This window comes from Chiloscyllium punctatum, chromosome 6 (genome assembly GCF_047496795.1).
Source record: "Chiloscyllium punctatum isolate Juve2018m chromosome 6, sChiPun1.3, whole genome shotgun sequence".
NCBI lineage: Eukaryota > Metazoa > Chordata > Chondrichthyes > Orectolobiformes > Hemiscylliidae > Chiloscyllium > Chiloscyllium punctatum.
Window position 1 is genome coordinate 67,528,612 of NC_092744.1, and position 24,759 is coordinate 67,553,370.

Here is a 24,759-nt window from a genome sequence, read left to right on the forward strand (position 1 = left end):
TTATTGAAGTCAACACTGTTGAGATGTGGCATGGTAAATGCACCGTGTGCAGTTTATACAGTGCCGTACATCTGGAGTGCTCTGACAAATGATACAGATATATCACACGGTCCTGAGACATCATGACTCTGCTGGTATCACATCTTCCTCATCTGGAGGAAATAACATGAGGACAATAGACTCTGGTCATCCTGGTTCTTCCTCTGCATCCTGAAGGGATTTTTCTACAGCTACTTGTTCATGTGGAAGCTGTTCAGCAGCTGCTCAGAATTGTTGCCGGTCCTGAGCTTGCAGACATGTCGTTCCCCTCAGATTCTTTGTGGCTTTGTGGCTGTAGCAACAGTAGCGCCTGCTGCAGTTGGAACCATTGGAGACAGTTCTAATGGGCCTGCATGGGGAATATCAGAAACAATACAACTTCTAAGTTAAGTGAACAATCAGCACTCATTGCTCAAGCAACTGAGACTTTGCCATTGGCCTCGATAGAGTGAGAGATGGAGGCTTCACACAAGGAGGGCCCTAGCATATAGAACACATAACATTACAGCTCAATTCAGGGCCTTCGACCCTCGATGTTGTGCTGACCTGTGAAACCAACCTGAAGCCCATCTATCCTACACTATTCCATTCTCATCCATATGCCTATCCAATGACCATTTAAATGCCATTAAAGTTGGCAAGTCTACTACTGTTGCAGGTAGTGTGTTCCACGCCCCTACTACTCTCTGAGTAAAGAAACTACCTCTGACATCTGTCCTATATCTATCACCCCTTAACTTAAAGCTATGTCCCCACGTGCTATCCATCACCATCCAAGGAAAAAGGCTCTCACTGTCCACCCTATCTAATTCTCTCATTATCTTATATGGCTCAATTAAGTCACCTCTCAACTTCTTCTCTCTAACGAAAACAGCCTTTCCTCATAAGACCTTCCCTCCATACCAGGTAACATCCTAGTAAATCTCCTCTGAATCCTTTCCAAAGCTTCCACATCCTTCCTATAATGCGGTGACCAGAACTGTGCGCAATACTCCAAATGTGGTTCCACCAGAGTTTTGTACAGCTGCAGCCTGACCTCGTGGCTTCGAAATGCAATCCCTCTGCCAATAAAAGCTAACACACCACATGCCTTCTTAACAACACTATCAACCTGGGTGGTAACGTTCAAGGATCTAGGTACAGAGGAACCTCCATTATCCGAATATCAATTATCAGAATTTTGCATTATCCAAAGAAGATCTCAAGATCCCAATAAAAATTTTACATCAAAGAGGTGTTTCTAACACTGATTGCGTCTTTTGTTTACAATGATTAAAAATCTACTCGGCTTACTGAAATGCTGCCGAGAACAGTCCAGGTCATCAATGAAAGGCCCCGTCTCCAAATGACTGACTGCCTGCCCCCCTCTCTCTCCCCACACTTTCCCTGGAGTTCTACACAGTGGTGCACCCTGAACCCCGCTTCCCCAGATAATCTCTCCAACATTGTCCTGTACAGGGCAAAGGTGGAACTGTCAAAAAGTTACAGTAAAAAGGTATGTGTGCAGCTGTGTCTGCGTGTGTGTGCGTGCGTGTGTGTGTCTGTGTATGTGTGTCTGTGTGTGTGTGTGTGTGTGTGTGTGTGTGTGTGTGCATGCTATTTGGAAACTCACTCCCCAAAGGCAGCAACAGTCTTGTTTTTGGTGTCCAGTCTGGCTGCACTAGAGTGGTGGAGGGGGTATTTGGGGGAAAAGGGGACCAATGGGGGGCTCACAGGAATGGGGTGGCTTGGGGGGTGGGTGTGGATGGGGGGTTGATGGGGGTGGGTGGCTGAGAGCTGCGGAATGCGGGACAGATGGTGGGTGGGGGCGAAAGCGGGAGTCGGGGGTGGACACAGGAGCGGGGTTGGACAGGGACAGGGGCTGGGGCAGATAGGCGGCGGGGATGGACGAGGGTCAGAGGTGGACCAGGTGCGGGAGTGCTGACGGGGGTGTTGGACGAAGGTTAGGGGCAGACAGGAGGCGCAGGCGCATGTGCTGCTGCTGCCGCCTAGTCTCCTGAATGGAGAGTGGGTTTAGCAAGTGCTCACTGTGTCAATCCCATTGAACTGATGGGAGTTGGTGGGGGGTGGGGGTGGTGCTCAGGAGGCTTCAGCAATGCTGCAGGTCCATTAGACACAAGTGTGTGTCTGCTCAGAAACAAACACTGAGACAGAGAGAGGGAGCAAGGCAGGCAGAGTGTGGAAGAAGGAAACTTTAGAAAACTCCGAGCCCCAGAGGAGAGGTATTGAATTAGTTATCCCAACAAATTCTGACTGCCCATCTCATTTAGATAATCGAGGTTTCTCTGTACATGGACACCGAGATCTCTCTATTTGTACACACTACCAAGAATCTTACCATTAGCCCAGGACTCTTTATTCCTGTTGCTCCTTCCAAAGTGAATCACCTCACACATTTCCGCATTAAACTCCATTTGCCACCTCTCAGCCCAGTTCTGCAGTTTATCTATGTTCCTCTGTAACCTACAACATCCTTTGTTACTATCCACAACTCTACTACCCTTAGTGTCATCTGCAAATTTACTAAGCCATCCTTCTATACCCTCATCCAGACAGCAGTGGCCCCAAAACAGATCCTTGTGGTACACCACTGGTAACTGAACTCCAGGATGAATACTTCTAATCAACCACCACCTGCTGTCTTCTTTCAGCTAGCCAATTTCTGATCCAAACTGTTAAATCACCCTCAATCCCATGCCTCCGTAATTTGTGCAATAGCCTACCATGGGGTACTTTATCAAATGCCTTACTGAAATCCATATACACCGCATCAATCACTTTACCCTCATCCACCTGTTTGGTCACCTTCTCAAAGAACTGAATAAGATTTGTAAGGCACAACCTCATCTTCACAAAACTGTCCCTAATCAACTTATTCCTTTCTAGATGATTATAAATCTTATAACCTTTTCCAACACTTTACCACAACCAAAGTATATCCCTACGTATCCCACCTTATTCAGATGCACAAGCCATGTTATGCATTAAAGCAAGAGATTATAGTGTATCAGCATTACTGAGTCCTTGCCCTTCCTCTGCCCCTAGCCACATGACTCAAGAAAGACAGCATTATACAGAAGAGCATGTTGTGAAATACTTAAAGTTCAAATGAAAAGAAAGCAGCTTTGCACCCTTGTGTAGCCTATGAGACCTTGGAATGTGTTTGGGACACTTTAAATGTTGCTTGTGAGGTCGGGGTTATTCGTATGTACAATTTGTAACCTGCATAGCTGGGCAATGGATGAGGTACACATGCCAAGAATTTTGTGATTACGCATGTCTTCAATCCAGAATCTCTGGGTTTATGCAATTGTCCCTTGAAGGATTTCATTTCACCAATTAATAAAGCCTGCCACCACAGACAAATACAAAATACTTTGCTCTCACTGAGAGTGCTGGCAGCCAATTTTCATCTTCATTGTGCAGTTGAGATCCAGATCCAATTACACATTGCACTCAAGAGAGTAAGTTACAGGCTCTGCATGTTCTCCCAGGCATTTATTTTCCATTCTGCATTGCAGTCTCTGTCAGTCCTATCAGCCTTGAGCCTCCCTACGATCGCACCTAGTCTCTTTCTCACATCTCCCAAAGTACCCATTATCAGCAGGCCTAGAGTTGAGTATTGTCCAAAGTGGTCCGCACTGTTGAAGCCTTGGTGGTGGTGACTGTGAATGGTCAATCTCACACAATACCGTGACCCATTTCCCTGAATGACCATGGTCCCTTTTGAGTGAACTCAGGACTACTCTCCTTAAATATTGAGGCATGGCCATTTGGTAGAAACAGATTCAAGTGTACAAAGTTAAAAATCACACAACACCAGGTTACAGTTATAGATATAAAAAGTATAACCTGGTGTTGTGTGATTTTTAACTTTGTACACCCCAGTCCAACACTGGCACCTCCAAATCATGACATTCAAGTGTGTTAGCCAAGTCAACCGCTAGCACCTGCTATAGGTGTGACCTTCATGTATTACAATGCTTTGGTGCAATGTGTCCACCTCCCTTGCCTATTCATTGCTGACAAACATGACAAGCTGCCTGACTTTGTGTCAGCACTAGAAAGTAAGCTGAAAGTGCTGTATTAAGTTCTGAATGAAGTGGCAAGGTCCAAGAGAGCAGGACAGAAGAAGTTTCATTCTGGACTTATCTCACTGGAGCGTAGGAGATTGACAGGTGACCCGAAACAAGTTTATAAAATAATGAGAGGTATAGATTGAGTTGACGGTAGTTGCCTTTTCCCCAAGATGAGGAATTTCAAAACTAGGGGACACATTTTTAAGGTGAGAGGAGAGAAATTTTAAAAAGGCACAAGAGGCAATTTTTTTTACAAAAGGGTGGTTCACCTCCTGAGGAAGTGGTGAATGTGGGTATAATTACAATGTTTAAACGACATTTGGATGGATACATGAATAGGAAATGTTTGGAGGGATATGAGCCAGGAGCAGGGAGATGGGAACAGTTTAGTTTAAGATTACTTTCGGCATGCACTAGTTGGACCGAAGGTTCTGTTTCTGTGGTGCATGGCTCTGTGACTCAATGGACTTGCAATGTGACCTCTATTTCTCTCTCTCTGTTGATGCTGAGTCAGACCTGCTGAGTTTCTCTATCACTTACTGTTTATTTTCCAGATTTCCACCATCCACAGTATTGAGCTTTTATTTAAGTCAATAATCCCCCTTCATTTGCACTTCACAGCTGCCTGCCAAGAAACTCAGCACACCACTTGTCAAAAGCAAAAAAAAGAAGGAACAAGTTGCTCCTGACATTAAGATCAGTCTCACTGGACTTCTCCAATTGTGTCAGAAATCTCACCATAGTTAGCCTGTCACTCAGAGCTTTGTAAAATTCCAAACTTCAAGATGTAAAGAAGTATTTAATTCTGGACCAAGCACTGAATCTCAGAATGGAGGAGCTCCATCTGAGGTCTACTGTTACAATGAACGTCTCTCCTGCAGCCACTTCTAGATTCTGCTACAGTCAGAATGCGGCTTGTCATTGAGATTAATTAGTGCTAGCCTCACAGAAACCTGGACTCCATACTGGCTTTTAAACCACCCAGAGAGGGGATGGGTGTGGGAGACAGAAGGTGAGAGGTGGAGGCAGAGTGATGGAGTGGGAGAGGGAAGGAATGAGGGAGAAATAAAGAGGAGATGGAGGAGAGAATGACAGGTATCTTCTGTCAAAATATTTGAACCATGCAGGAGGGAAGATGTGAAACCTGTTGAGATGATGCAGAGACCTCTTTCCGTAAGGATCAAGCATCATAGTTGCCTCGAGAGAGCAGAAAAGCTGGCATTGTTCGTGTAATGCAGACAAAGGTACGGGGAGATCGTGAGGAGATCCTCACCATTTATTGTGGTAACTAATGATCCGGGAGAATTCTTCCCCTGCTGCAGTTAGTTAGAACCTAAGCAAGCAGTACTTGGGTAGTTTGAGCCCTAGCAGGAGGCTAAACTTCTCTTCAACAAAAACAGAAATTGCTGGCGAAACTCAGCAGGTCTGGCAGAAGCTGAGGGGAGAAAGCAGAGTTAACGTTTTAAGTCCAGTGACTCTTCATCAGAACTGATAGCAATCAGGGAAAGGTGGCACTTGGTTGGGCAGAGAATAGGAGGAAGAGGTAAATGGAGAGTGGAGATGGAGCCCAGAGCGAGAAAGAATAAAAGGAGCAGGCAAACAAAGGGCTTATTAATAGTAAGCCAGGACAGAAGAGAAGTTTAGATCAGAGTGGTGCAGGAAAAGCACAGCAGGTCAGGCAACATCCGAGGAGCAGGAAAATCGACGTTTCGGGCAAAAGCCCTTCATTAAGAAGGGCTTTTGCCCGAAACGTCGATTTTCCTGCTCCTCGGATGCTTCCTGACCTGCTGTACTTTTCCAGCATCCCTTCATCCCCACCCCCATCCACCTATTGTATTCTTTACTACCTTTCCCCCAGCCCCACACCCCTCCCATTTATCTCTCCACCCTAGAGGCTCCCTGCCTTCAGTCCTGATGAAGGGCTTTTGCCCGAAACGTCGATTTTCCTGCTCCCCGGATGCATCTTGACCTGCTGTGCTTTTCCAGCACCACCCTGATCTAAACTCTAGTTTCCAGCATCTGCAGTCCTCACTTTTTCCCAGGACAAAAGAGAAGCTGAATAAGGGATAATGAGAGCTGAGAGTAGGAGAGATTGGACAGGTTATGCTGAAATCAACCTATATAATGTGATAATAGGCCAAGGAATAGGTGAGAATGGCTGATTGTGCTAAAAGTAACCTGTGTCATGACAGGATCGGGTGTGGGGTGGGTACAAAACAAGAAAGGCCCAAAGTAATTGGGTCCTTGGGGCTGCAGGGTCCCCAGGTGGAAAATGAGAAGCTGTTCTTGGAGCTTGTGCTGAGCTCCATTGGGACACTGCAGCAGGCCTGAGACAGAAATGCTAACATGGGAAAGGGAGGGTGTGGGGAAGTGGTAGGCGACTCAAAGCTCACGTTCTTTTTTGTGGACAGAACATAGGTGTCCTACAAAGTGGTCACCCAGTCTGAGTTTTATCTTCCCAGTATAAAGGAGATAATGTTGTGAGCAGCAAATACAGTAGACTGGATTGAATGAAGTGCAGGCAAATCACTGCTTCACCTGGAAAATATGTCTGCGGCCTTGGATGGTGAGGAGGGAAGAGGTAAATGGGTAGGTGTCACACATCTGTGATTGCATGGGAACGTGCTGTGGGGCTGTGAGGAGGTGAGCAAGGTGTCCACTTCTCATCAGAGAGACGAGGTCCTGAGGGCACAGCCACAGAGTGAAGGGACAACCCTTTAGAACTGAGATGAGGAGAAATCTCTTCAACGAGAAAGTGGTGAATTTGTGAATTGCATTGCTGCAGAGGCTAAGTCTTTGTGAGTATTTAAGACAGAGATAGGTTCTTGACTAGTAAGGGGATCAATGGTTTCAGGGATAAGGCAGGAGAATGGGGTTCAAAAATGTATCAACCATGCTTGAATGACAGAGCAGACATGTTGGGCTGAATGGCCTAATTCTGCTCCTATATCTTATGGTCTAATGGAATTATTGGTAGATATTGATGAGCATTAGGGCATCTTTATCACTCTGTAATTGAAGTGCATATTGTAAGTATATTTTTTAACATATTGTAACAAAGTGTTTATTTTAAAAAATCAAAATGTTTAGATTTGTTATGACAAAACTCCACTGCCCTCTCATCCTGAGGTGGTGCTTGAACCTGGATCTTTTGGCCCAGACATAGAAACACTATCCCTTTAACAGAAGCTCAATGTAATTTCATGGTATGAAATGTAGAGCTTGAAAGGAAGACTGGAAGAAGTACGAGAAAATCACTTTTTGTTTTGGTCAGGTTTGAACTGTGTAATTTGGCTCAGAGCTCAGCGGTGAATTTGAAACTCACAAATAAAGAATCATACCAATGGTTAGATACTCATGTTGAATTGTGTGATGCGAGCGCATGAAAGACAAAAGACATGACTCTGTGGTTGCTAAACTGATATCTGTGTGTGACAAAAAATGAGAACAGGGAAACATCAAACTGAAGTGCAGCAGCAACACTTATCTCTGAAGGTGGTGGCATTCCGTTTTTTTGGCTGAAACTACGTGGAGAGTTTTTGCATTGTCCTTCTGCTAACTAGTCAATCTTCCATTGTCTATAATCCTTTGTTTCAGAATCCTGGCAGTGATGTTTCCGATTGTTAATGTACTGGATCATGGCTTAAACCATACAATGGTTCTTCTGGGGTATAATCAAAAGAAAGGGTTCCTGCTGAAGCTATGTTGCAATGGAGATGCCTAGTACTCTCATATCAGTCTGTTTGGTTTGGAAATGACTGTATTTTAGGAATACATACTATATGTCAATCATAGAGCTGGCAGAGATCTGAGAAATCTCAGCTCCATAGAGTAAAAATATGATAGACTTGTGGTGATATTGCCAGATAAATTGGTAAGACATTGGTTGAGCATTTTCTTTATAATGCAGCTTAGATCTCCCCATGGAAATGTGAGGATTTTAATTTATTTAATAAAGGCTGTAAATTAGAAAAATCTTCTAATAGTTAGATTTCACAGTAGGCACAATAACCTTGCAGCATTTTGTGCACAGTGTTTACTGGACACTATGTTAGCATCAGTTACTGTACGTAACAAAGAGTAAGAATTGATGAGTAAAACCAACAAAAGTATGTCACTTTTATAACCAAATGGATTTCAAAAGGCAGCTGATTAAAATGCAATTTATCTTTCTTCAGGACATAGTTAACCTTTGCTCGCAGGAATTCTTCATGGAGCAATTCCAAATGCCATAGATGACTGTATTTGATGGATGGCTTAGCGAACAATATTGATGATTTCTATCACTACAAGAGTGAACTTTGTTTGATTCATTAAGAGGTCTATCTAAACTGAGAGGGGGTTTGGGTATCATCAATGTCGAAGTATCATCTAAATATTAAGAAGAGAAGTAAATTTTTGGACCTCTCACAACTTCAAGCTTCAAAAGGCAATAGGATCCTCCAGGATCAAAAACCATTAAAGGTAAAAATAAAATGAAAATATACACCATGTGAATTCTCACAATTTACAATAAAATGGATCTTCAGAGAAGCAAATATAAAGCAGTGAAAAAAGGGCTGCCGAAGTAAGAGTGACATTGTGATAAATGCCCTGAATCCAGATGCCCAGAACAGAATCTTAACTCCTAAATGTGTGTGGATTAGGATGCTATCAGAGATTCAACTGTGAAAGATGTTCAACAGGAACTCAATATGCTCATTTCTAGTTTTAATGTTCACTCGGATTGGTTGTTTAGTTATTATATCTTGGCCGTGTACCTTCATTTCAACAGTTGTTCCATTTCTAATCAGTCATTCAGGATTTACATGCCACAGGAAACCTGGTATAAAGTGGGTGAGCAGGATAAACCTATTGGTATCTGCCTTTGAAGCACTGTTTGTAGACTAGAAGGAGCAAGAGTGCATTATCCAAGTTTAACTATGTAAAACAGCAAAATGCTCTCTCTGCAGCATGCTTACTCACCCAGCCATCACTATTGGACCTCATGACCATCCGAGAAATCTTTTCCAAGATTCATCCCACAACTTTCACATTTGCCCACCTCAAGTGGAGACCCAAGGCACTCAGTTGGAATCAAATTGCATCTGGATCCTTCTTCTTCCAGATGAACTCTCTCATCCACCCGATGCATTGAGCTGCTCTAATCAGTTTTGGTCTGTGAAGCAGGCTTATCACCCAAAAGCCTCGAACCTGACAATCAGGCTGCCCGTCAGCAGGATCCCAGCTTAAAGAGATTCTGTAGACAAACGCTAAAGGACATTTGGGGAACCACATATCCAGGTATCCTGAATCCACAACAGCCAACATCCATGTAGCACTTGTCCCCATGGATTCATATCATTTATTGCTGATCCCCAATTACCCTTGAACTGAATGGCTTTCACGGTCAGCTAAGTTTTGTTCAACTGAATCGCTGTGGATCTGCATTTACATGTAAGACAAACTGAGTAAGAATAGCAGATGTCCTATCCAAAAGGACATCTTATACCTGTAGCAATCAAATTCAGTTTCTAAAAGTGGCATGATTGTCCAGATTGTGCATCATTTTCAAATACTGAAGAACATTACTACTTATACTTCTTAACTGTTATGAATTCCTTTTTTGTTGAATCAATTGCACTCAGAAGGTATAGCAATATTCAGGAGTATAGACTGTTCTAAAGATGTTCCATTTGACTGTTCCAAAATATTAGTTGCATTTAATTTTGTCTATTCAATTCAACAAGGGCATAGCCTATTTCAACGTATTCAAATAGATTACTCAAGACAGTTTGGGATCACAGAAGAGGAGTTCAAACAAGATAGACAGTGACAGTAGAAGTGTCTGCAAGAGAGGAATAATCAGACTCTAACTTAGGAGTGCTATTGTTAACTGTGATGCTAAAAACACCTGGAACCCACCAGTTCTGTGTATTTGGGGTTTGGGGAAAACCTAGAGTAGATTCTGTGTGGTGAGGACTTAACAAAGTCCAATAGGCTTTGAAGGGCTCCAAAAAAGCCAGCATGCAAGTAATTGCTCAGTGCAGCAGAGAATCAGGTTGGAAAGTAATTGTGCACTCAATTGTGCAACTGAGCTAGATTAGAGCTCAGGAAGCAAATACAAGGGAGTACTAGCCTGGTGAAATTCAAAGTTTTTGAAAAGCTGGAGTTGTGCTTCTAAGTAAGTGCTGGAGTGCATTTTCCAAGAATCCAGGGCAGGTTGTCCCAGAAAAGGAATGTAGAACACAGATTTAAGCATGCCGTATTGAAAAGGCTACTGAGGGAGTTTCAAGGCCTGAGCATCAAAAATCTTCAAGGCCAGAAGAATCATAATCCCTTTTGTGAAGTTTATGACCCACAGCATCACCAGCAGTTGAGATGCGGGAGGGAGGGGGACAGACTTGCTCAGAAATCAGTGGCATCTATTTTGATTGAATTTGCTAATTGGTGAGCTCTATGGGATGTTTGACTGTAGCTTTTCAATTATCCATATTGCCTCATGTCAACTTGAGATATTAGAATATAAATCATATTTCAGTGCTCTTGAGGCCCTCTCCCCACTGTCTCTCTTCTTCTGCTCTCCCTCGTGACCCCAAACCCCACTCCAACCCCAGGCCCTTCAGTTCTCCTGTGTAGGTGATCCACACTACTGTTGGGCAGGCAATTCCAGGATAATGATGCAGCAACAGTACAAAAGAGGAAGTATTGTTTAAAGTGTTTCTGGTGCATGACTTAAGGAGAATCTTGCAGTCAATGGTGTTCCTATACATCTGTTTAGGTGGTCGAGGTCTTAGGTTTGGAATGTGATATTAAAGGAACCTTTGGGAGTTGCTACTGATTTATGATGTAGCAAAATCTTCATAGCAACTGCAATTTGCACGTACAGACATTTAATTTAGAATTTCTACAGTGTGGAAACAGGTCACCGACCCTTCAAAGAGTAACCCATTCCCCTACCCTATTGCTCTACACTTACCCCTGACTAATGCACCTCTCCTACACATCCCTGAACACTATGGGCAATTTAGCATGGCCAATTCAGCTAGCTTGTGCATCTTTGGATTGTGGGAGGAAACTCACACAGATACAGGGAGAACATGCAAACTCCACACAGACAGTTACCCAAGGCTGGAATTGAACCTGGATCCCTGGTGCTGTGAGGTAGCAGTGCTAACCACTGAGCCACCATGCCACCCCACTTAAGTTACCATCACTTCAGTGCAGATACCAAGCTTTCCAAAATAGATCTGCTAATCCCTGTACAATAGAGAATAAAATTCCTATGGATGCTATAAGAAGAAATTGTAGCCTAAAATTTGAAGACCTTTAATTTCAAGGCACTTGTTTGGGTTGGGGCAGTGGTTTTCATTCTAAAATACTGAGGGGTGACTGGATGTAGGTCTTTGAGATTACCTGTTGGGTTACCAAGACCAGATGTCACATAAGTATAAAATAATCACTAATAAATCAGGAAATCCAGGAAAAATCTCTTCTACCAATGAGTGATTAGAATGTTGCACACCTTACCAAAAATAGAAGCTAACAAGGTTAACACAGGTGTATTTAAGGGGAATCTAGGCAAAAGCACAAGGGATAAAGGAATAAGATAATGTTGATAGGGTTAAATGATACAGGCTTGGTGGAGGCTCATGTGGAGCATAAACACTGATGATTGACCAATTCTATCTAATTGTATGTAATTCAGACATTGCAACAAAGATGAGCTTTACTAAAAAGCCAGAATGCTATTTGCTTTTCAAATGATGTTTTCAAAAACATAAACATAATTTACAATTTGCATCAACAGCATTTCCTAATTGTGTCAAATGCTAAGAATATGGCTATAAGGATTGGGCAGCATATAATTTGCCTACAATATTAAATCATCCTTCTCCATCCAGGAGAGTTGTCGAGAGAGGATTGACAAATCAAGGCAATATTTCACCTCAAATAAATGCAATAAGAACTGTGGATGCTGGAAATCAGGAACAAAAACAGGAATTGCTGGAAAAGTTCAGTAGGTCTGGCAGCAGCTGTGGAGAGAAATCAGAGTTAATGTTTTGGGTCCCGTGACCCTTCCACAGAACATGTTTAATATTTCACCTCACCTTGTGTGGGAGACTCAAAAGTGAGAATTATGTGGTATTACTTGAACCTGTGAAACACGGGGCTCTGGCAGATTCTGGGAGCATGATTCACAGTGATGCTTTGATGATGAAGTATAAAAATATCTTTGAACTTAGATTTGATTAGATTCCCTACAGCGTGGAAACAGGCCATTTGGCCCAACAAGTCCACACCGGCCCTCTGAAGAGAAACCCACCGAGACCCATTTCTCTACATTTACCCCTGACTATAGGCAAGTAACGTTAAAATGGCAGAAACTTCACAAAAGTGAATTGATTGAATTGCAGTTTGCACAAATGCATTCCTTAAAAACACACTGTTGACAAAACTTGACATATACAGGACATGAAGGTTAAGGTGAAATAAATTTGATAATTTTAAAATAAATGGATACAGAATGGTTCAAAGTAATTCATTTTCAAAGTGGCATCTACTGCTTATGTTTTATGTACAAAAGGTTATCATGAAAGATACACAGATTCAATTTGGTGTAGGTTCAATCACTTGAAGCATTTTCAAATGTCAATACATAAATTCAAAAGAAACTTCACATTTATCTTACTTACTTGATGCCAATAAAGATAATGCACAAATATTATTCAGTATTTATAAATAATACGTGCACTGATGTTAAGCCCAGAAACTGCATCCTCATTCAAGAGTCACAGTATATGATTCAAATGCATTAATGCTTTAGAATAAAAAATTGTCCAATTAGTATTAGAAATCTAAACCCAATCTTCTAAGCTTTTAATGGTCTGAATTTCAGATAAATGCTGTGGTCGAGCTAGCTGTATATAATTTATTAAATATTGTTGTTAGTACAATGCAGGTAAATTATCAGTAAGTAGATGGAAACTACATATTGTTTCAGTGCACATTTTTTTTAGATTAGATTACTTACAGTGTGGAAACAGGCCCTTCGGCCCAACAAGTCCACACCGCCCCGCCGAAGCGCAACCCACCCATACCCCTACATTTACCCCTTACCTAACACTACGGGCAATTTAGCATGGCCAAATCACCTGACCTGCACATCTTTGGACTGTGGGAGGAAACTGGAGCACCCGGAGGAAACCCACGCAGACACGGGGAGAACGTGCAAACTCCACACAGTCAGTCACCTGAGGCGGGAATTGGGCCCAGGTCTCTGGCGCTGTGAGGCAGCAGTGCTAACCACTGTGCCACCGTGCCGCCCAACACATCTTAGTGAGTGTTTATTATCCACTTGTATCTTGAAGATGTTTTAAAATAAAACTCCTTTAATGAAGAAGCTTAATTGTTTTATGCCTAAAACATGGATACCTCCATTGTCAGTGCAATATTTATAATCTTTATAGAACATGCCTCCAACAACACCAAGTAGTTGGCCATTCCATACACCAAACAAAGAAATATGGCTAATAATTGTGTCTATTCCAATCCTCATCCTACTGCAGTTAGAATTAGGGTTACATTGACTATCTGGTTATGGTCATGGTCTAAAGTTTTATAAGGTGTCTTTAATGAGGAAATGAAAGGTAGACAGGTGCATGTGTATATAGAGGGGACTCTAGAACATAGGACCTCAGCAGCAGAAAACATAGTTTTGATTCGCATACCTTCAGGAGGGATTAGTCCAAGTTAATACAACTTAAAATAGCATCAAGGCCGCCAGTTCTGATGAAGAATCATACTGGATTTGAAATGAATACTCTCTCCACAGATGCTGCCTGGGCTCCATCATTTGAGCAGCATGGTGGCTCAGTGGGTAGGCAGTACAGTGGCGCAGTGGTTAACACGGATGTCTCACAGCGCCAGGGACTGTCTGTGCGGAGTTTGCATATTCTCCCTGTGTCTGTGTGTGTTTCCTCCCACAATCCAAAGATGTGCAGGTCAGATGAATTGACCATGCTAAATCACCCATAGTGTTTGGTGCATTAGTCAGAGGTAAATGTAGGGTAAGGAAATGGGTCTGGGTGGGTTACTCTTTGGAGCGTCGGTGTAGACTTGTTGGGCCAAATGGCCTGTTTCCATACTGTCAAGAATCTAATTTCTCCAGCATTCTCTGTGTTTGTTTCAGGTTTCCAGAATCCACAATATTTTGTTTTTAATCTCCTACTTGCTTTTTCCACTGGTCTTGCAATAAACAGCAACATTCCTCTTGCCTTCCCAATTACTTACTATACTGATATACTAACATTCTGTGAATCAGTCTCTCTCCATTTGAAGACTGTGCTTTCAATTCTTTCTACTCAACTAGATAACTCCAGACTTCTTATATTTTGCTCTGTCTGCAAATTTTCTATACACTCACTTTGTTACAAGCTCAAGACAGCAGGCAAAGTCTTATAAGGCCTGAATGATGTGAACTATGGTGAGAAAAGTGAAGTCCAGTGAGTCCTATCTCGATGTCAGGAGCAATTGAATGCATCTCCTAACTCAGTTCTGCGTGTTGAGGAAAAGTTCTCACTAAGTAGTACCAAGTTGTCTATTAAGGAAGATCTTTGCTTGTTAATGGCCTATTAACTTCTGATCCTTCCTTAGTAATATTAAAATCCCTATCCTATCAACTACTGTGAGCTAACTGGAATTACAGAACATAATGTATAGTAGCAGGAGTAGGCCATTCAGCGCTTTAAGTCGACTTTGCCATTCAATATGTTTCCACTTTCTTCTACTTTCCTTTGGTTCCTTTACTCCTAAGAACTATATCTGCATCTTTCTTGACTGGAGTCCAGAAAAAGGATCAAAGTCTAAGGATGAGTGGTAGGCCTTTTATGACAGAGATGAGGAGGAATTTCTTCACCCACACAGCAATGAGTATGTAGAATGCTCTGCCACAGGAAACTACCAAGAATTCACAACATGAAAGTCACAGCAGATACCTGGCGACTTCAGCTCACTGCCTGTATCAAAGGCAGTATATTACAAGTGGCATCAACATCACAAGGATGTTCCACAGGCATCAGCCATATGCATTCCACATCCAAGGACATTGACATCCAATGTGTGCTAGCTTATAACAATTCTCATGGTAGCTCACTGAGCCAATTACAGGCTGCTTCTGCACTGCAACGCTGTCCTTCTGGGTGCAACAGAAACTATCACTGAAATGCTACAGCGAGGGTACTGTGTTCTCAGTGACATGCACCCAGCTCATGGACTGGCCCAGGGTCTATTTCTAGCCTGGTCATTTGATCTCATAGCACTCACTCACTTTGATGCCACCATATGTGGGCCAGGATAGTGTCTATTCTATCTCAAATAAGTGTCCCAAAAAAGGTATGAAGTTAACTACTTTATGCTGCTCCTATGCAATAGCAGCATAGATGGTGTTCTCCCTTCACAGGATACTACCATCAAAATAAAAATGAGTAACATGGTCTAAATATCAATGCCACTTTGATTCCTGGTGTGTGGGCTCTACTTCCTCGTGCCTGATGAAATGTATCAAATGTTGCACACTCCTTTAGTTGTTGGCAATAGCTGAGTACTGACTATTCAATGCACCCCATGCTTGCAAAAACATATACAGAGGAATTATCTGAACGACACAGGTGGGGAGTATTTTGTTTGGATAATCAAATGTTTGGATAATCAAATGCCAGATAACACAGTTTAGCCAAGCATCGGGACCTTGCGATCTTGTTCGGAAAGTCCAAAATTCGGATAATCGAGGTTCCGCTGTAATGCTTAAAACTAAATGTGATTTGGTGATTAAACAGAACTTGTTGAAAAATACTAAGCATGCTAAAAATTAGAAGAAAAATCAATTTAAAATTATCAGTCAGTCTCACACTGTACCTTAATTACATTTGCTCTCAGGTACATATATTCATAGGCTGTTCTCTCTTAGTTGAATGAAGATATCCAGGTGCTGTTCTTTTTTGAATCAGCATGGGGCAGCATAGATTTGTGATCCCACCTGATGTCATTCCTGGATAAGTCTGGCTTGATAGGTTATAAGTTTTAATTTTGAAAAGTGGTTAAGTCACTGAACATACAAGAGATTGTCAAAGTACTTTTAACAAAAGAGCATTAAAATCTAGAAAAAAAGCATTAACAAAGCTTTGTAGAGCTCTTACATAAACAACAAAACAAAACAATTCAACACTCTTCCCAAGCAATATTCAATCCCATTGAAGAACCACATCTATTTTCACTTTGAAATTCTTAACTCAACCGACAAAGTTGTAAGCAGTTCCTTTTGGCGAATTTCAGCATATCTACCAGATGTGATCCCTCTGCTTCTGTCTTTCCTCAAGACATGCACACATCAGTTAATCCACTGACTTTTCCTCACTGGACGCTAACAAGATGTCAGACCTTTCTTCATTCTGTTTACATGGACTGCTAAGATGATTTATGATTTCTTTTCACTTCAAAAAACCAAATAGCCTTTCTGTTGGTATGGATCTTCTGAACAGTTTGTGGCTCCACTCCATCTCTCTCTCTCTCTCTCTCTCTCTCTCTCTCCTGATTGTAAACATTAACTTCTGCAACATTTCTAATATAGATCACAGTAATGGAGCAGCTAGACTGGCAAGACTATAACAAATTATTTTGGATAAGGGAAAGCAGAAATGAAAACTAATAGGAAGTGTTGGTGCTATGTTCAGATCATCTACAGTATAGCAAAAGCGCAACAGACTTTGGTGTTTTTTCAGAGAGGGTTGACCATCTGAATTGTTTACATTTAGGCAACAAGACATGCTTTAGTTTCTGAGGTTTTGAAATGCTTCATTGTAATGACATTATTATCATCATAATAAAGGTTTAATTAGTATGAATTTTTGTTGTACCAAACTATATCCTTACTATAAATATTATTTTTGAATGTTGATGGATAGCAATATTACCTCCCCCACCTAATTTGCTTATTCATACGTAGTCCTTTGGACAACTTACAAATGATTCTGTGCTGAAAAGACTTTCTGACTACAAAAAATTCCAGCACTAAATCTTATATAAGGACTCTGAGGATTTGTGAGTATTATAGATAGCTACCACTGTTCATTCTCTATTGTGAACTCAATCTAATCCATTATCTTGCAAAGGACATGTTCACCTCCCATCTTGTCAGAGAAACGTCTCCTCAAATTACTGCAATAGTTCACACAGTTTTTCCTGTGAGATTTTGATGTTATTTCTTCCATTATAAGATCAGAAGTGAGAACGTGCCATGATCAGTCAACAACATTGAGCACTATTTTATTTGTGACTCCTGAGACTGCTGAAACAGCTTGAATCCACCTGTAGCAAAACCTGGACAGCATTCAGCTTGGGTTGATAAGTGGCAAGTCATACTTGCACCACATAAGAGAATCTAACCATGTCCCCTTGACATTCAATGGCATTACTGAATAACCCTGTATCAACATTCTAGAGGTCACCATTGACCATAAATGGATCTGGACCAGCCATATAAATGCTGTGAAGTCTTTAATCACTTAGAATGGGTTGCAGATTTCGAGTGATTACTATGTAAATCCCAGAACTTCTTTCAAATCACATTTCCAAGTGACGTGGTTTGATTAAAAAAAAGTGACATCTCATGTTAAAGGTGTGAGGTTAGAGTCGATCTGTATTCCAATCTTGAGTCAGATTGATTCTATTTCCAAAATAGGAATTGTATGTCTGAGAGAGCGTGAGTATGCAAGAGGGTCTGCGTGAGTGTGCGAATATGATCATGTATAAGAATGTGTGTGTATGCGTGCTTGTGTGTGAGTGTGTGTATAGTGTGGAGGAGTCACCTGTTGTGTGACATGAACACAAGATCCTGGTTGAGGCTGTTCTCAAGGGTACCGAACTTTGCTATCAGCCTCTGCTCAGCAACTCTGTGTTGTTGCGTATCCCAAAGTCTGCCTCGGAGGACAGTCACCCAAAGATCCGAGGCTGAATGTCCAACGTAGACACATTGGACCAAGCAGACAATATGACAATGGATGAATGGACACCCTGCAGCAATCGACAAACAGGAATGCTCCCTCCCAGTTGGGGAATACTTCAATGGTCAAGGACACTCGGCCTCGAATGTTCAGGTGACCGTCCTCCAAGGCAAACTTCGGGATACACAACAATGCAGAATGGCCGAGCAGGGACTGTTAGCCAAGTTCGATACCCATGAGGATGGCCTCAACCGGGATCTTGGTTTCATGTCAGTCTACAGGTGACCCACCACTGTCACTCACGCACTCACACACTCACACACAAGCACACATACACACACAATCTTACGCATGATCATGCATTCACGTAGACCCTCTCTCAGACACACTCGGGCGTGTGCATACACACACACATACACACACACTCACACTCATGCACACACCCTCTTACAGGCATATACTCAATCACACTCACGCACACACTTTCTCAAGCACGCAAACACACACACTGCCTATCTCTGTCTCTCTCTCTCTCACACTCACACACACACACACACACACACACAGACACATATATAAGTCGAGGGGTGAATTTGCATTTGCAGCTTTGTATTTGCTTATATATTCTATTTAGTTCAAAAAAATTTACAAACTGTAGGCAGTCAGTCCATGCAGGGCAGTGGTGGTGTTTAGTGCAAGTGTCCCAGAGATGTTCTCTGAAAATTCCAAACGTTGGTGTCCTGTCTCCCCAAAGTAGAGGAGACCACATCGAGAGCAACAGACACAGTAGATGACATGTGTGGAAGTACAGGTAAATCTCTGTCAGATATGCAAGGATCCATTGGGGCCTTGGATGGAGGTGAGGGGCAGATGTGGGTGCAAGTTTTGCACCTCTTGCAGGGGAAGGGGCCAGGAGTGGAGGGTGGATTGCTGGAGGTCGTGGATCTAACAAGAGAGCTGCGGAGGGAACAGTTTCTCCAGAACACAGATGGGGTGGAGAGGGGAATATATCCCTGGTCGTGGGGTCTGTTTGTAGGCGGAGGAAATGGCAGAGGATAATGTGATGTATTCAGTGGTTGGTGGGGTGGAAAGTGAGGACCATGGGGGTTCTGTCCATGTTGCGATTGGAGGGTTGGGGTTCAAGAGCGGAGGTGCAGGAAGTGGATGAGATGCACTGGAGGGCATCATCAATCTTGTGGGAGGGGAAATTGTGGTCTTTAAAGAAGGAAGCTATCTGGGATGTTCTATGCTGGAATTGGTCCTCCAGTGAGCAGATGCGGTGTAGGTGGAGGAATTGGGAATAAGGGATTGTGTTTCTACAGGAGGCAGGGTGGGAGGAGGTATAGACCAGGTAGCTATGGGCGTGAGTGGGTTTGAAGTAGTTGTCTGTGTTGAGTCGGTCAGCGGAAATGGAGCTGGGTTTAGAGGGTATTTGATGAAAACCTTTTTCATCTGGAGGGTTGAGCATATCTGGAACACATAGTGAAGTACTTTGAGATGTGCTGACTATGTGTAAGGTGCAATGCAAATGCAAGTCAGTCCTTTCTTATCTAAACCTAATATTTGTTTGAGTTTTCTCAGTTCAGAAAAAGATTTGAAGAAGTCTCTAAAGCAAATGCTTCCCTGACCCCATTCCTGTCGAGAGAAGGGCATACTGTAAATGGTTGTTGACATTCATACAGAAGGTAGACATTTAACTTTCACATGACTGGGAGCACCAAACCATACATAGTTAGATTGATGAAGACAAAAAATTCCAGACATTCTGCTCATTTCAGCATTAAACAAACAAGGCACTCTCGACCACAATACCCTCCTTGTTTATCAGGGCAATGCTACAAACAAGTTCTGCAGTTTGACTGTGCTAGTGAAATTTGCAATTCAATTTCCTTTTATTTTTCTTCTCTCCAGCTCAGGTGGTATTAGCAGTCTCAAGTCAATGGGTTTGAATCAATGATCTCCAATTAATGTTGGTCCATTATTTATCAAAGTAGATGCAATAACTTAATCTAATCACGTTCTCACAAGAACATAGGAGAGAGGAGTCTGACTCGAGCATCCAAGTCTGTCAAGCTTACTGTCATTTAATACATTAAGATTGCTCATGTTGGACTTCAACACCACACTGTGTCGGCTTGCCCCCACTCCCGTCCCCACCCCCTCTTGATTCCTTGAGAGACAAAAAATATGTATGCCTTAATATTCAATGATTAAGTATTCAGTATTTGCTGGTTTGACATTTCCAAACAATTGTAACCCTTTAAGTAAAGGTATTCTCTTCATCTCAGAAACTAATCCATCTTTCTAAGACTGTACACCAGGGTTCTAGATACCCCAGTTAGAGGGAATAAACTCTCAGTGTATACTATGTTAAGTCCCTTCAGTATCTTGTCTATTTTAATGAGATCACTTACTATTCCAAATGTAGCCGCACCAGAGTTTTGTACAGCTGCAGCATGACCTCATGGCTCCAAAACCCAATCCCTCTAACAATAAAAGCTAACACACCATACGGCTTCTTAACAACCCTATCAACCTGAGTAGCAACTTTCAGGGATCTATGTACATGGACACTGAGATCCTTGCTTGACAGAGGTGCCCCCCATGATGAGAAATTCCCATCGTCCTCAAATGGACAATTATGGACAATCCCGAACGCATACCTACTATCAGTGTAAACGTTAACCCTCTTCCCTGCTGCCTCCAAGAAGGCCTAGGTGAGAGCCACTAACTCCACCACCTGGGCTGACAGGTCTCCCTCTATTCTCCCCATTCAGACAACTCGTAGTTCCACATTCACTACTGCCCGTTTGTGGCAAACTATCTATATATTTCCAAGAGCCATCCACAAACAAGGTCTCATCTGGTGCCTCCATGGGTATATCCTTTTGTCCCACTTTCTTCTACTTCATTGTCACATTCCCACACACATGATTCACCATCACCTAACATCCCTTCCACTGGGTTTTCCCGGGTATCCCGTACATTGGTAATGGATTTGGTTGATGGCAAAAGAACAGCCTACTATTTTGCCCTTCTCATGTTAGAAATCATGCGTAATTTTCCTGTATTTAACATTTCTATGAGAATGAGTTTGGTATGCAATAGTATATTCCCTGTCATCACAATAGGCTCACTGACCCTCACAGCCCACGTGGCACAGTCTGGGCAAGCCATTCATAACGGAACCCTCAGCAGTAGAGTAGTACCCTATCGCCGTGGAGCTGGGTTACTACTGCCGAGTAAAACCTCCCTCTTCGTTGCAGTAAATGTGGAAGTCTTTCCTAGCATCTGGTAATCCCAGTCCTGGTGCTGACATTAACTCCATTTTCAGTTTTGTATCGGAGTCATTTTGCTCCGGTCCCCAGTCAACGAGGTCTATTGCAGGTTTACCCCCTTTTACCAATCGTTGTAAGGGCTCAACAACTTTGGCAAACTCAGGGGTAAAATTCGTGCAATAATTAAACAAGCCTTTCTCACGCTGTCACAGGCCATGGCATCTGTTGTATAGCTGTCCTCCTGTCTGCAGGCATTTCTTTCGTGCCTTGGGAAATTAAATGTTCCAAGTAGAGAGCTCTTAGTTTTCCCAATTTGAGCTTTCTTTGGACTGGCATTTAACCCTCTGACCTGCAAGTGCTTCAGAACTAAGTATAGCGTCACCTGATGTCTTGGTTTGGAATAGAAGCCAAGAGGATGTCATCGACATATTGGAGTATTGTTCTGCTGTGGGGCAGGTCGATCTCCCTGAGTACTTTACTCATTACATGGTGAAAGATGGCTGCACTCTTATGGAATCCCTGGGAAAGTCGGTCCAAATATACAGTTTATCCCCAATGATAAATGCAAACTTATCTTGCGAGTCAAAATGGAGGGGGATAGACCAGAATTCATTCACAATATTCAGTACAGTAAAGATTTTGTGGGTCAGGGAGAGCCCATTTAAGATTGTGGATGGACTAGTGACTATATGGTGTACTTTAGAAGTGACCCTGTTTAACGCGGTATAATCAATGGTGAGACGGTAGCTTCCGTCAGGTTTACTGACCGGCCATGTAGGGGAAGTAGTAGTGCTTGTAGTATCTCAGAGAATTCCCCTTTCCACTAATCCTTTCAAAATTTCCACAACGCCCTTCTGGCTTCGGGTTTTATGGAGTGTTGGTGGTGCAGCTTGTGTTCTGGACCCTCCATGACTACGGGGTCGATTTTACTCAAGCCTGTATCTAATTTAGTCTCCGCCCATACCCCTGGGATGGAGACGCAAATTGCACCAAAGCCATTACCCTCTAGCTGTCAATCACGTCCCATAGAGGAGGTGACTTGGACAGTGCTCAAGTGGCTCGCGTAAGTCCCCATTTTTTCCTCTCTCCCATCAGGCCCGGGCCAGATTAACTCACCCTTCCCACAGTCTATAAGGACTTTGCACTCTTTCATTAAATCATTTCCTGGTGGTCTCTCTCAAGTATGCAGGGGTTTGTTGTCCATTAATCCCTTTCACAAACATCATTTTGTTAGTTGTGGGCAGGGGTAGGTCAGTAATAGATATGGCGGCTTCCATGTCCACTAGTATCTCACAGTTTCTGCCTCCTACTAGTGCAGACACATAAATCCTTTACTCCTTATCACTCGTGCCCACGGGGGCTTACAGACATCAGTCCGATGTATTCTCAGTGTTTGTTGGTTTGCGTGTTTTTCTCAACAAGTGTTTTCAGAGTAGCCCGTTTTACCACAGGACTGACAGATACAAGTGGGCTTCCCATTGTTCTGTTTCCTCCCTCTACAATCCCAGATAACGTGGCTCATCTTGTCACAATTGTGACACGTGGGTCTGGATTTTGTCTTTGTGACGGAGCCTTGGTTTCCCTGCTTTACGTGCGCAGGGTCTTTCATCCTGTGTCCTCCTTAACACCTGTTGCCCATTCTACCTGGCGTCATAGTCTTGAAGAACGAGGACCCCCATTTACAGGTCTGCCTGGTGTGCAGGAGACAGCCCATCTTTGAAAGCCTGGATAAATTCCCGGTCAGAGCCATCTGTCTGGAGAATTCCTGAACATTCTTGGTCAACTCTAAAGAGTCGTTCCCCATTTTCGGAGGTGCCCTCCCCTTTTTGTTGTTTGGTTTTGTTATTTTTGCCCAAATGATGGGCAGTTTACCCAAAACACGCTGGATTTCAGCCCAAAGGGCTCCTGCTGATGCTCTATATCTGCTTTAATAGGGATGCCCTGGGTCCATCTGCCTCTCCAATAATCTTGACTTCATTGCTGTATGGCATCGGCTATGTCAGACCCGTCAGATACCAGGCGCCACTTGTCCTGAGGGCATGCAGCACAGCCCAGTTGCTGGATAGCCCACCCAGATGGTATCATCAACCCCAAACTTTGCGTTATTACTGAGGGGCTGTAAGCGACCCAGGGAAGCTAAGATCCTCTGCAATTCACCTGGTGTAAATGACATATTTTGCATTTGCGTTAGCTCCTTCCCCACTGTAAGTTACCAGGGCCGAGTTAATTCCCTCAGGAAGGTTGTCTAACAGTTCAGGGGGTGTGACTGGGCCCTCCTGGGCGTTATAAGGTGGCAATGATCTCCACCGACTGTCCTCCAGGTACTGATTTTTCTTTTCCAGTTCCCTTAATTGGGATTGAAGCATTTGTTTTGCCTCGGTCCATTTCTTTGTGGATTCCAAAGTCTGACCCATGAGGCCAGCCAATTGATTGACCAAAAGAATCCTTATTTCTTGGACTTATCTTTCTTTTTGCCCATGAGCCAATTTTGCTGTTGATCTAGGGTGTGAGATGGATCCCACCCACTCTTTCTCATCTGTCTAATGAGTGAATGTCTGTCTATCATATACTGGTTCATGAGAGACCGCCAGGGTCCCCGTTGGTCCCCCTGTCCTGCCATAACCCTGATAGGTTTATACTCACAGAGCCTCTGTCGGCTGATCATTTTTACCCACCGACTGCTGCATTATTTCCAACTGGCCGCATCTCACCCGGAATCATTCCTATTGGAGTCTGGCGATACCTGTTTTAGCGAGTGATCATTTCCCTGTATCCCGCTTATTTAATCTAGACCTTTATCTCAGACAGGAACAATCACACGGGCATCTGAGTATAACCCAGCTCAGAGGGCACACAATAGACACTCTCTCATTCGCTCTTACTAGATCAAAAGTTTCTGTAGTTTGACCTGTTTTTGTCCGATATCCTGCCCCGACTCCCGGGAGGTGGCCACCCTACCTGGGAACGTGAACAGAATCCTGCTTGCTGTGCCATTTTGTTGTAGTAAAACTAATAAAACTTAAATTTAGGAGCACATCAATCAATTTTAGAAGCAGGTCAACAAAATTTAGAAGCAGGTCAATCCAATTAATTAAATCAGAATCTTTTGGGAGGGGTAGTGTGATTCTGACCCTAACCGTGGGACTTGACCACGCCATCTCTCTCTGAACATCAGATACAGCAGTTTTTATCATCTGGATGATGTGTACAACAAAAATCATGTTCTGCGCTTGTGTGCAGAGATCGTTGGTTGCATTCTGCACGTGCAAACCGAGAGATCACTGTTTCCTGGAACATTGTACCACAACATTGTGTTCTGCATGCATTTCTTCTTTAGTTAGTTTCTGTTTTCACTCTGTAACCTACAACATCCACAATTCTACT